Genomic DNA, 13,531 nt, shown 5'->3' with positions numbered 1-13,531 from the left:
TCCAGACAGATCGGGAAGTGCCCTCATTTTGTGTATCCCAATCTGAGCTGAATCTGCTCCTGGAGAAACGGGGACCCGGCCCTACAACACCTCTAAACACAAGTTAACAGGAGTGGCCACGACATCACAGGTGATATGGATTTTCCACTGCCCATTGGCAAGGTCCAGACATTTCTGGAGTCCCGAGGCTCCATTTCCCCCACGGATAAAGGTCTCAGATGGACACAAGAAAAGCCCTAAGAACATCCTGACCAGAGCAGGATCTGGATTCCTTGGACAGTGCCCACCAGCAACACCCAAATATTGTAGCACTTTTCACCAAGTTAGCCTGAAGAGTGCTTCCACATTTGAGTACCACGGGGGAGCTTTGCCCAGAGGTGGTTTGGAAAGGGCTCAGAAGAACCGAAGAACCGAGGACAGGGCTCAGGGAGAAGGGAAGAACCCACTCCCATGGTTTCACGCAGACCTTCTCAGCCGGGGACACTCAAAAAATGGCGGCACTTTCCTTCCTAGAACAGAAAGTGCCCCCACAGTTTGAGTGGCACAGGCCAAGTATCCAGGATTCACCAGCTGGACCTCTTACCAGGTGGAGGCCTTGCAGCGCGCAAGGGACTAGAAGCTGCCTTGCCTCCTAGGAGTAAGGGAGATGGAAGGGTCAGAAGTCAAGGAAGATCCATTTAACAGGTTACCACAGAAGACCCAGTGCTCAACCACCACTCCACAGACTGTAGACCGAGAAACACTTCGGGCTTGTCCACGTGGAGCTCAACCTTGGGCCTATTACCATGTTTAGCCCAACTTTCTTTGCCCTAGACACCGAGGCATGGGAGGTTGGAAGGACCAGTTTTGTGTGAGCCCAAAGGCCGCAGAAGACCTGCAAGGCTACCCACTCGGGTGCCATTATTCCAAACATTCCAAAAAAGAACCCTGCACAGATCTGCAAAGGAGAACCCCAGGCGGGTGAGAGTTTGAGGGGGTGAGAGACCGTGAAAAGGAATAGGGAATGGGAATATCACCAACCACCACCACCTCAGGAATGCAGGGAACAAGCCTAAAGGGGCAGGGAAAGGGAAGACCATACTTACGAAAGAGAAGGTGAGCACGCGGCTTCCGCAGACAGGCAGCAATGCTGGTGCTGCCAGGCTCTTATATAAGCTGAAGGCCCACTCGGCCCAGACTCCACCTGAGGACCCCTCCTCTCCTCCCCTTCTCCGCCCAGACCCACCTGAGTGCCTCCGATTGGAGCTGGGCCGGCGCAGACACTCCCTTACCTATTTTGGAAGCAGTTTACTCTTTTGTTTGATGTCTCTCCTGGGGAAATGCTGATGAGCTCCCAGAGGAAAGTAATTCCATCTCCTGGGATGGGATCAGTTATTCACTCAACAAACAGTTTAGTATAATGTATTTTTTTAACTTAGGAGTTTTACCAGGCGCTTTCCTTGCTCCAGGGATGGGAGGCATGAATAAGACCCTGGGTTTTATCGTCTAGAATAGTGGTTTTCAATCAGAGATGGATTTTTCTTTTTTTCTCCCCAGAGGACAATTGGCAACACCTGGAGAGCTTTTTGGTGGTCACAACTGGGTCATGCGGGCAGAGTTCCCCCAGCATTTAGTCCATGGGGGCCAGGACTGCTGGTAAGCCTCTTCTAATGCAGGCAGACCCTCTCGATGAAGGGTCCCTGGCCCAAAATGTGAGTAGCATCAGAGATGAGGACCTGATGTAGCACCAGGATGATCAGTAAGGGGTGGGGAAAGCCCCTTCCCCCACAAGTACATACACATGTAGTTACTGTCAAATGGTTTCATGTTAATGTTGCAGCATATTAACATAAATGTTGATGCTGGGAGCACACCTCTGTGTTCTTTAAGTTTGATAGTTTGTTACCAAGTATTTAAAACATGTTAAAGGGATCCCTGGGTGGTGCAGTGGTTTGGTGCCTGCCTTTGGCCCAGGGCGCGATCCTGAAGACCCGGGATCGAATCCCACATTGGGCTCCCGGTGCATGGAGCCTGCTTCTCCCTCTGCCTGTGTCTCTGCCCCTCCCTCTCTCTCTCTCTCTCTCTCTCTGTGTGTGTGACTATCATAAATAAATTTTAAAAAAATTTAAAACATGTTAAGAACTGCCTGGCTGGCTCAGTCTGGGGACCAGATGACTCTTGATCTTGGGGTTGTGTGTCTGAGCTCCGCGTTGGGTGTAGAGATTGCTTACATATAAAAATTTTTTATTTATTTAATTTTTTAAATCTTAAAAATAAAATGTGTTTTAACAACCATACATTTGATACCTTTAAAAAGTGTGCACTGCTTTACTTCATTCATGCATCTTGCTGAGGTCTGAGGCCTTATCGAATTCTCTCCATGGCAAATCTTGGATGTATACCTGAAGTCCATGGGACCTGCTAAGGGAGGTTAGGGGCAATTAAAATATATAAACAAAATAACATAAATAGATAAAATGTTTTAAAGGCTGAAGGGCAATAGAGAATCCTTTTATCATAATTTCATTAATCCCCTGGAACGCCTGGGTGGCTCATTGGTTAAGCATATGCCTTTGGCTTTGGTCCTGATCCTGGAGTCCCTGGATGGAGTCCCACATCAGGCTCCCTGCAATGGATCCTGCTTCTCAGTCCGCCTATGTCTCTGCCTCTCTCTCTTTGTCTCTCATGAATAAATAAATAAAATCTTCAAATAATTTCGTTAATCCCCTGCTGTCAGACATTTTTGATTTTTTAAAAAAGATTTTATTTATTTATTCATGAGAGACACAGAAAGAAAGAGAGAGAGAGGCAGAGACACAGGCAGAGGGAGAAGCAGGCTCCATGCAGGGAGCCGGACATGGTCTCCAGGATCACACCCTGGGCTGAAGGCAGGCGCTAAACCGTTGAGCCATTTTCAATTTTTTAAAATGTAGGATAGTTTTATAAAAGTAGGCTCTGCACCCAGTATGAGGCTTGAACTCTGACCCCAAGATCAAGAGTCAAATGCTCTACCAACTGAGCCCAGTCAGGCACCCCCAAATGTTAGGATGATTTAAGAAATTGATTAGAATTTAATTAATTTAATTGATTGAATTGAATGATTTAAGAAATCATCCTAAACATTTGTGAGAGCAGCTCTAACAAGACTGTGGGCATTTCTGGTGCCTTCCAGAAATCCGTGTTAATCCTCCAAATGCTGTGGGCAGCGAGCAGACAGGTAGCAACAACAGTGATGCAGGGATTTGCCCTGGAAAAGAAGAGCCGGGGAGAAGTAAGGTTTAGAAGTCTGGGTTTGGTGTTCGTCAGGTTGTTAGAGGGCAGTGCGTAGGACCTGGCACCTGCCCCAGATCTAGATCTAAGAGGGTGCACTCCCCCTGCTGCCACACCTGGATGCTGGGACCTTCAGGTGTTTCTCTAAACTCAGCAAGCTCTTTCCCGTCACCTCACGTTGCCTTTGCAATTTTCTGGGCCAGTGGCAGCTTTCTCCTCCTGCCTCTGACCCCCATATACCTTTCTTCTCCTACTGCCTTGTCCAGGGGACTCCACCCCGAGTGCTGCATAGATAGCTATTCACCATCCTCTCTCCATCCCCAAATCAGTTCTGGGTCTGGCACATGGTAAAGATGCAGCAAGCATTTCTGCCCCCTCCCCGGGTAATAAAGGTTATTAATGCAATTGAATTTAAGGAACATTAAACAAAGACTATCTTCAAAGATGATTTGAAGTAAATCGAGAGTAAAAGACCTGATTTGATATTTTCCCAGTGATTTGTGATGTTGGTGGTGAGACAGTACAAGAGAATGCACCCCTCATGCCTTCCTCTGATTTGAGTCCTACATCGGGCTCCCTGCATGGAGCCTGCTTCTCCCTCTGCCTGTGTCTCTGCCTCTCTCTCTCTCTCTTTCTGTGTCTCTCATGAATAAATAAATAAAATCTTTTTTAAAAAATAAAAAATGCTTGGTCTAACCCCTTGCTAGTTTGGCCACTTAACATGTCTGTTTAAAGTCTCAATTAATTATCATTGTTAGCTAGTTTTCCCGCAGTGTTTTGCTTTTCTGGTTTTATTGACTCGAAGTCTCAAATCAATATTCTAAAGATTTTGGGATGTGTATGGTTTTTTTTTTTTTTTTTCCTCTCTCTCTCTCTCTCTCTCTTTTGGATTCCTACTGGAAAGAATCAGAAATTCCACAACTTGATTTGGTGGCCTGAGGTGGAGGTGGTTGGGAGGTTGGGAATACACACAAGGAGTTTTGCCTAATCAGGAATTCTTCCTGCAGAATTGGAAGATCTTCATTTGCAAATCACTAGACCTCGTTGTCATTACAATCACCCTGGACAACCCCTCCCTCCCCACCCAGTCCTCAGAATTATCTGGCTGGTTTCCATACCAATGAGAATAGATTCTTTTGGGAAATCCCAGCCGTTTTTGAAATCCTTTTACTTAGGTATTGTTCTCTCTAATCCCATATTGTATCGGCCAACTTTTACCTGCAGCCCGAGGGTGGGGAGGGTTGATAATCCTATTTATGACTAGAGGAGGATCCTGCCATTTTATCTAATTTTACTGCTTTGGGACAAGGCTTTGGAGACCACGTGGGGAAGGATTCTTTCCTGACTGGCCGAGGTGCTTCTCAAGGGCACCCAGGACATCACTGGTACCTATTGTGTTTACCTGTATGCCCAACACCTCCAGGGCTCAGGACATGTCACTTAGTGCACCCTGAGACTTCGGGTTGTTGCGCTCAGGCCTGAGCGCTGGCGATAATAATGGTATCTAAGAAATACAAAAAGTTCTCACCCGCCTGGAGTTTTTATTTGGGCAGGGAAGAACAGAGTTGGCAAAAAGCATCACAAATCAACAAAGGTACCTGGGTGGCTCAGTGGTTGAGCATCTGCCTTTGGCTCAGGTCATGATCCCGGGGTCCTGGGATCAAGTCCTGCATCAGGATCCCTGCAGGGAGCCTGCTTCTCCCTCTGCTTGTCTGCGTCTCTGTGTCTCTCATGAATAAATAAAAAAGAAAAAAAAAAAAGCATGCCTTTATGTTAGGCGTCACACCCCATGGAAACCAAATTGAGAGGACTGGAAATACCCAAGGGTCCTGGTGTCTGTATTTTACTTGCTTGGCTCCATACAAGGCCTTGGATCTAATCATGTCTCCTGGAAGCTTCTTCCAGTTGGCTCTCCTACAGTAGCAGGTTCTGATGCCCTTACCCACACTGTGTCTACAGATGTGTAATTACTACACAGGCATCATAGACCCGCTTGCTAATTTGTCTCCACAACTAGCCCGCAAGCTTGCTGAGGGTAGAACATTCTCTTGTTTGGCTCAGAGCGGTATTTCCTAGTGCCTGGATGTCATAGGTAATTCAAAAATATTTACCGAGTAAAGGAAACTGTCAATTGAAAAAAAAAAATCAAGTTTGGGGGGACACTTTCAGAAGCAGAAGGAAACCGGGTGAATGCGCTGTGTTATGATAATCTGGTATTCGGAAAAACAAAAGCAAACTTCTACTTTTAGGAACACCAGCTGAGCAACCAGCAGAAAGCTGCAGATATTCATCACAAGTACAGGATTTAGAGTGAAACAGCCTTAGTTTGGAACATTTTCTGAGGCTTTATTATTTGTTTTTTTGTAGGCACTATGCCCCATGTGGGGCCGATGGCTGGGGGGTTTGAAATCACAACCCTGAGATCCAGAGTCACATGCTCTCCCGACTGAGCCAGCCAGGCGCCCCTATTTCAGAGATTTATAATGTCAAGCCTGCGTGCTGTGCACCTCCTGACCCCAGTGTCGCTCTCCAAGACTAAAGTTGAAGATAAAAAAAACATGGGATGCCTGGGTGGCTCAGTGGTTGAGCGTCTGCCTTTGGCTCAGGGCATGATCCCGGAGTTCCCGGATAGAGTCCCGCATCCTGCATCGGGCTCCCTGCATGGAGCCTGCTTCCCCCTCTGCCTGTGTCTCTGCCTCTCTCTGTGTGTCTCTCATGAATAAATAAACAAAATCTTTAAAAAAAAAAAAAAAAAACCCTCATGATTGCTGGACAAACTGTAAATTTCTGTTTCTGTTTGCCAGTGTTGGGCTTTCCCAGTGTCCTGAGAGCAGGGATGGTTAAGAAGCCCCTTCCAGACTCTTCTGTGTCCGGGGAAAAGACTTACTGCAAACCAGTGCTCTTCTGTATATGCTCAGGTGACCCCCGCACAAGGATCCCTATTAATAGAAGTAAAAAGAGATCCATGAAATTCATTTTAATAATGCCTTATTAAGTTTAATATAACCAAAATATTGGGGTGCCTGGGTGGCTGAGTCGGTTAAGCGTCTGCCTTCAGCTCAGACTGGGATCCTGGGATCAAGTGCTGCATCAGGCTCCCTTCTTAATGAAGAGGTTGCTTCTCCCTCTCCCTCTGCTCTTCTGCCTGCTTGTGCGCTCTCTCTGACAAATAAATAAATAAGATCTTTAAATATATATATACAGAGGGGCACCTGGATGGCTCAGTCGGTTAAGCAAACCAATTCTTGGTTTCGGCTCAGGTCATGATCTCAGGGTCCTGGGATTGAGCTCCACCCATGTCCAGTTCCATGCTCAGCAGGGAGTCTGCTTCTCTTCATCCTCTCCTCTGCCCTTCTGCTCTCTCTCTCTCTCTCCTTTCAAATAAATAAACAAATATTATAGATATAGATATATACATCCAAAATATCATCATTTCAACAGGTAATAAGAATCAAACACGTATTAATGAGATTTTATATGATTTTTTTTGTCTTTTGGGTACTAAGTTTTTGAAATCCCAAGACCTATTTCATACTAACAGCACATCTCAGTTTGCATGAGCTTTATTTTAAGTTATTTATTATCTGGAAGAATGGATCTCTATATCCTCACACAAATTTATAGTTGATTTAAAAGCTTTTTCAGGGGATCCCTGGGTGGCGCAGCGGTTTGGTGCCTGCCTTTGGCCCAGGGCACGATCCTGGAGACCCGGGATCGAATCCCATGTTGGGCTCCCGGTGCATGGGACCTGCTTCTCCCTCTGCCTATGTCTCTGCCTCTCTCTCTCTCTGTGTGTGACTATCATAAATAAATTAAAAAAGTAAAAAAAAAAAAAAAAAAAAAAAGCTTTTTCAGTTATGAAGGGGCACCTGGCTGGCATCCCCAGTGGAGGGCATGACTCTTGATCTTGGGTCAAGAGTCATGGGTTCAAGCTCCACCTTGGGCACAGAGATTACTTAAATTAAACATACACACAGCCCAAAATACAGCCCCACTCTATCATTGTCATCTGCAAAAGAAGTGCTCATCCATTGCAATATATGTAACAGTTTTTATTTTAAAAATATTTTATTTATTTATTTGAGAGAGGGAGATCAGAGTGTGCACATGAGAGAGAACATGAGACCTGAGAGATGAAAGCAGAGGTGAGGGGCAGAGAGAAAGGGAGAAGCAGGCTTCCTGCTGATCAGAGTCTGATGCAGGACTCCATCTCAGGGCCCCGGGATCATGACCTGAGCCAAAGGCAGATGCTCAAGTGACTAAGCCCCCCGGGTGCCTCTAATTTTTCTATGACCCTTGTTCTTTTTTTTAAGATTTTATTTATTTATTTATTCATGAGAGACACAGAGAGGGAGAGGCGCAGACACAGGTAGAGGGAGAAAGCAGGCTCCATGCAACGAGCCTGACATGGGACTCGATTCCGAGTCTCCAGGATCACACCCTGGGCAGAAGACAGTGCCAAACCGCTGAGCCACCCAGGCTGCCCATATGACCATTGTTCTAAGTGTGAAATCAGAGATTCCTGGCCTGGGTTGTCATTACAAGTGTTGGTTCACAGTTGACCTGACAAGCCACATATGTTCCACCTTAAGTGAAGAATAGAATCGAATTTCTAAAGGACATGATAATGAGATGAATAGTTATCTCCCAAATAGATTATGTAGCTAGAATAAAAGGGAATTCCGTTATTTCATTCTTACTTTTCATTTTTGTGATAAATACATAAATAGAAGACTTTTGGCATAGTGAAATGTTCCTAAATATCTTTTAATTCTTTTTAAATGATGTTCTAATATACAACATTTTAAAAATGTAAAAAAGGTTGTCAACTTGAGTTGTTTTTAAATCCCTCTGAAGTGATGTACCAAAAATGACAGAACAGAGCATCAAAAAAAAATTTTTTTTTTAATGAGATGACAAACCAGTTAACTCGGGATCCCTGGGTGGCGCAGTGGTTTAGCGCCTGCCTTTGGCCCAGGGCGCGATCCTGGAGACCCGGGATCGAATCCCACATCAGGCTCCCAGTGCATGGAGCCTGCTTCTCCCTCTGCCTATGTCTCTGCCTCTCTCTCTCTCCCTCTCTCTGTGACTATCATAAGTAAATTAAAAAAAAAAAACCAAACAAACAAACAAACCAGTTAACTCTTCCAGTCTTGCTAGAAGGAAAGAAGAGGAAAACACACTTTCTCCATGGATTCCCTTAACCTCCCTGTGTCTGCTCATCACTGGGCAGGTGGCTGGTCCAAACTGGGAGGTGGTCCCAGGGTAAGAACAAACAGAAACCAGTGTATACAGTCTCAGTCATTTTGTCATAATGATTCTCAATTAGCAGTGGTCCTATTTAGGACTTACCGGGTTATATAAAGTATATATATATATATATATATATATATATATATATATATATTAAGATTTTATTTATTTATTCGTGAGAGACACAGAAAGAGAGGCAGAGACACAGGCAGAGGGAGAAGCAGGCTCCATGCAAGGAGCCTGAAACGGGAATCTGGAACTAGGCAGGCCCTGAGCCAAAGGCAGACGCTCAACCACTGAGCCCCCCAGGCGTCCCGATATATAAAGTATATTATAAAAATTAACTTCACTTGTGACTTTTTCTTTTCTTTCAATGTGCCTATTAAAATTTTTTACCTTTTGGGGCACCTGGTGGGCTCAGCAGGTAGAGCAGATGACTCTTGATCTCAGGGTTGTGAGTCCAAGCCCTAGGTTGGGTGTAGAGAGTATTAAAAAAAAATAAAAAATCTTTAAACTTTTTCACTTTTTATATGCGGCTCGCATTGTATTTACCTTGTGGACAGCACAAGGCTGTGTTTTGTCAAATTGCCCACAAACACATGTGCCACTTCATGGACTGCTGGCTCCAGCTCACTAGAGGAGTGGCGCTGGCCACAGAGAGGAGGGCATGGGGGGGAGGTGTTTGCACCTGAGACCCTAAGATTTGAGACGCTGTAAGCAGGGGCTGGGGTAGGGGGGAAACTGTGGGCTTTAGCACCCCAGCTCTGGTCCTGACTACCTGTGGGGAGTTTGGGAGTGAAATCACATGCCTCTTCCTGTGCTTCCCCATTCCTGAAATAGGGGCAGTCCAAGCTTCTCCAGCTAGACCACGGTGTGGCTTTCCTTCTGGAGAGAGAGGACATCTTTCATCTGGAAATTCCATCTCCCACATTCTCAGAAAAAAAAAAAAAAAAGTGCTTTTTGTGAATTTACTGTTTCAGGCATCTTTCACTCAAAATAGCCAATATGTCAGAACGGCATAGTTTGGGGTTGTGTGTTCTGACCTCCTTTAGGGTCCTTTCTCAGTGGGGGAGACAGATTGAATTCAACCCCCAATATATCAAGGAGAAATGGGGACTTGCAGCCGAAGAGCAGAGCGAGGGGGTCAGTGAGTGGAAATTAATAAGAGGGAGTCCACGGATAGGGGGATTCTTACTGACCTGGCCTCAGAGGCTTCAGGCCGAAGAGGGGACATCCCAGAGCTGGGCTATCAAGGAAGGGGGTGGGCAGCAGGATTCTTTATCCAGACCAGGCTGGGCAGGCCCAAAAGGTCAAACGCCAAGGTCAAAGTCAGGGAGCCCGGCTGCAGTTTGGTCTGGGACAGAGTCTGATGCTCTAAGTACATTAATCACAAGGGAGGAAAAGATCCGAGAACTTGAGTTTGAAGCAAAATGGGTGAAAACACCCCCGTGCTGAGCCTCGAGGACTGTCTGTGACTGGCCACTTCCTTCCTCACCCACAAAGTCCCATCTGTTTGGCCTTGGGTGATGGGGGCAGGGCGGGGGTGATGGGGACCAGACTGGACTTCCTCCCTCCACAAGATTCAGGAAAGACAGTCAGACTCTCATCCCATGCAAAGGAGGAGACTTGATGAGCTGTTTGGGGGAACATTTTGAATACCAGGGAACACAAAGCCTAGGAATGCGTCACTTAATAATGGCAAATTCAGTTCTGTTTACGATGGAAGCCCTGCGGGTTGAGGTTGGGGGGAGGTGATGGTGGGGCTTGGAACACACTCCCAGTCATTGGATTTCTAAGAATTTGCCAAGCCAGAAGACTTTTTTTTTCTAATCTAAAGATTTTTATCTTTAAGTAATCTGCACACCCAATGTGGGGCTCGAATTCACAAGTCCGAAACCCCGCATCTCACGCTCTGCCAACAGAGCTGGCCAGGCTGATCCTCAGACTTTTTTCTTTCTTTCTTTTTTTTTAAACAAAACTTTTGATTTTAGAACAAGTTTAGATTACTGGAAAACTGGAAAGACAGCACGGGAGTTCCCAGCATAACCCGTATACCCAGTTTCTCCCTGTTGGAAGTGCATTCTTATTTGCTACAGAGCCAGTATTGTTATTATTATTATTGACCACAGGCCATAATTTATTCAGATTTCCTTAGGGTTTTTATTTGTTCTGCAGCTCTTACCCTCAAGTCCTGGCTCCTACCCAGGAGACAATATTGTTTCGTCTTCACAGCTCTTCAGGCTCCACGTGGCTGTGATGGCTCCTCAGACTTTATCTTTGATGATGATGACTGTGTTGAGGCATAATGGTCAGACTTTGTAGAAAGTGCTTCAACTGGGATTTGTCTGATTTTTGGGGGGGTGGGGGTTCCTGATTAGCCTGGGATGGTGGCTTGTGGGGAGAAAGATCTTGGATGTACATGTATTTTTCATCACGCTTCAAGGGGACATCCCGGAGACTCTCTCCTTGAACAAACTGTGGTAAGGCTCCCCTAGCCCTCCTCACTAGGCCTTGACCTTTGCCCTGACCTGTCCTGGGGAGCCTACTCCACCGCCTTAGCAAAAAATCCTGCTGTCATATCCCACCGCCCCCCCCCCACCCCTGGTATCTGATGACCACTGATATCTGATCAAGTTTCTCATCCTCCACTCTTGAAGTCTGCACCCTTGCCAGCCCTCAGCAAGAAGCCTGTGAAGCCACTCCAGTAGGAATCCTCCTCCCTGTGACCCTCTACCTCAGTAACTTTCCACCTACTGACCCCCTCACTCTGCTTCTGGGCTGTACCTCCCAACTGTCCTTATGGACTTGCACCTGATATCTATCCCTGTATTGTAATAGTCATGACCCTGTCAGGGTTCAGAGTGCATCACTCTGAAATATGCCACTTTGGCATGTTACTTATTTTGAATTAAAGGTACACAAGAGACTTCATTTGGCAGAAGGCCACCTGGACCTCTTTTGTCCTCCTGAGAGCAGGAGATAAGTTCCAGCACCAGGGAGGCAGAGGGTCACCACCCTCACCAGAGAGGGGAACCCAGGGCCTAAGGCCGTTTAAACAGTCCTGTTAACCACCCTGAGCCCGAACCCCTTTCTCTCCTCAATTCTTCACCCATTTTTTTAAAAAAAGATTTTATTTATTCATGAGACACACACACAGAGGCAGAGACACAGGCAGAGGGAGAAGCAGGCTCCACGCAGGGAGCCCGACGTGGGACTCGATCCCAGGTCTTCAGGATCACTCCCTGGGCGGAAGGCAGCGCTAAACCACTTAGCCCCCCGGGCTACCCTTCACACATTAAAAAAAAAGATTTTTATTTATTTTTTCATGAGAGACACAGAAAGAGAGAGGCAGAGACACAGGCAGAGGGAGAAGCAAGCTGCATGCAGGGAGTCCGACGTTGGACTCAATCCCAGGACCCGGGATCACGACCTGAGCAGAAGGCAGTTGCTCAACCACTGACCCACCCAGGTGGTCCCCTGGTGTGAGTTTTTAGTACACGGATCTTCCAAGGAATGCAAGTCTGTCTGAGGTGCCCATTTAACTGGGTGCTCTGCATTCGTGTGCCCTGAAGCCCTCCTCAGGTGCAGCAGCCCCATTTAGTGTCCCGCCGGGTGCAGGACAGCACAGACGCAGTTCTGCATATTCACTGGAGCTTCAGCAGGGCAGCAATGTGCAAAATGGGTGGCAGGGACGTGGTCATGTGCAGATGTTGAGGGACAGGGCCGAGGGGACGAAGCCTGAAGGGCGGACAGGTTTGGGGACGGTTTAGGAAATGGGATGAGAAGCCAAGGCACATTTGCAGCTTCTGGAAAAAAAGCGATTTCAGGTGCTGCTTCCTTCAAAGAATCGTTTCTGATGATCTTGATGCAATTTTTTTTTTTTAAGTGACACAGATCAGTGATAGCTCTGTTCACCATAGGGAATTCCTCTCAGATCACTGCAGAATCCTACAGAGCACTGAGTGGGGCAGAAATCTCCCGACTCTTGGGGACTTGCTAGGCGCAAGTTTCCAGAGCCCGCTCCTAAAGATTCCTGTGATGCACTTGGTTATTCAACAAGTATTCCTTGGCACCCTGCACTTTCCCCGTCCTAATTGGGCCAGAACGAAGGGAGATGGAATCCCTTGGTACTTGGGGCCTGTCGTCAAGGGCTCAGAATTAGAGAAGGCTGGGAACCGAGGCAGGTGTGGGGGAGGGGGGAGAGGCCGGCCTGGAAGGGGTTCCGGAGAAAAGGTTTGGAGGGAAAGCTTTCGTCTTGCCTGAGTCCAGCGCGGGCCTGGCAATTACCTGACAATGATCAGAATTAGCAGGAGAAAAGACAGGTTTGTTTACCTGTGCCTGAGGGACCTCCCAGTAAACTGGGGGAAGGGCCAGGAGACTAGTTGATATATATCAACTTAACAAAAGGAGGGATGTGAGGGCTTCTGTGGGAGAGGATGGAAGATTCTTTTGGGCTTTTTGATGCTAAGGGAAAAGGGCAGACCAGGGGGTCCTGGCAGCTGACTTTGCCGGAAACTCCCTCCCAGGGGCGGTGGAGGGGGGGCGTTGAAGGCAGCAGTTTTTTTCCTAGGGAGGGGAAATGCGTTTAAGATTTCTTTCTGCATCTTCTGTAGCTCAGATGTTTTCACTTTGGGATAAAGATGCCGTCATCTTTATGCCCACTCTGGGGCTCCACGTGGGTCCTTGCTTCACAGCCTGGTGAGACAGGCAGCACCATGCGCGTGGGCGGTTTGCAGGAGACGCTGCTAGCATCTGCGTTAGCAGGATAAAGGGCTGGTTCTGAAAGACTCGAGTGTTTTCTCAGGGCATTATGCTAAGCAAAATACATACGACAGAGAAAGACAAATATCATATGGTCTCACTTATATGTGGAATCTAAAAAAATTTTTTTTAAAATAGAAACAACCCAAATGCATCAATACAGAGAACAGATTTGAGGCTATGGAGTGGGGGTGGGGTGGGGAACAGGAGAATTTTTTTTTTTAAAGATTAAGAAGGTGTTAAAAAATACAAGCTCACAGCTATGAAG

This window comes from Vulpes lagopus, chromosome 2 (assembly GCF_018345385.1).
Source record: "Vulpes lagopus strain Blue_001 chromosome 2, ASM1834538v1, whole genome shotgun sequence".
In the NCBI taxonomy this organism is placed as follows: domain Eukaryota; kingdom Metazoa; phylum Chordata; class Mammalia; order Carnivora; family Canidae; genus Vulpes; species Vulpes lagopus.
The sequence above is the reverse complement of the archived record's forward strand: the minus strand, read 5'-3'. Positions refer to the sequence as shown.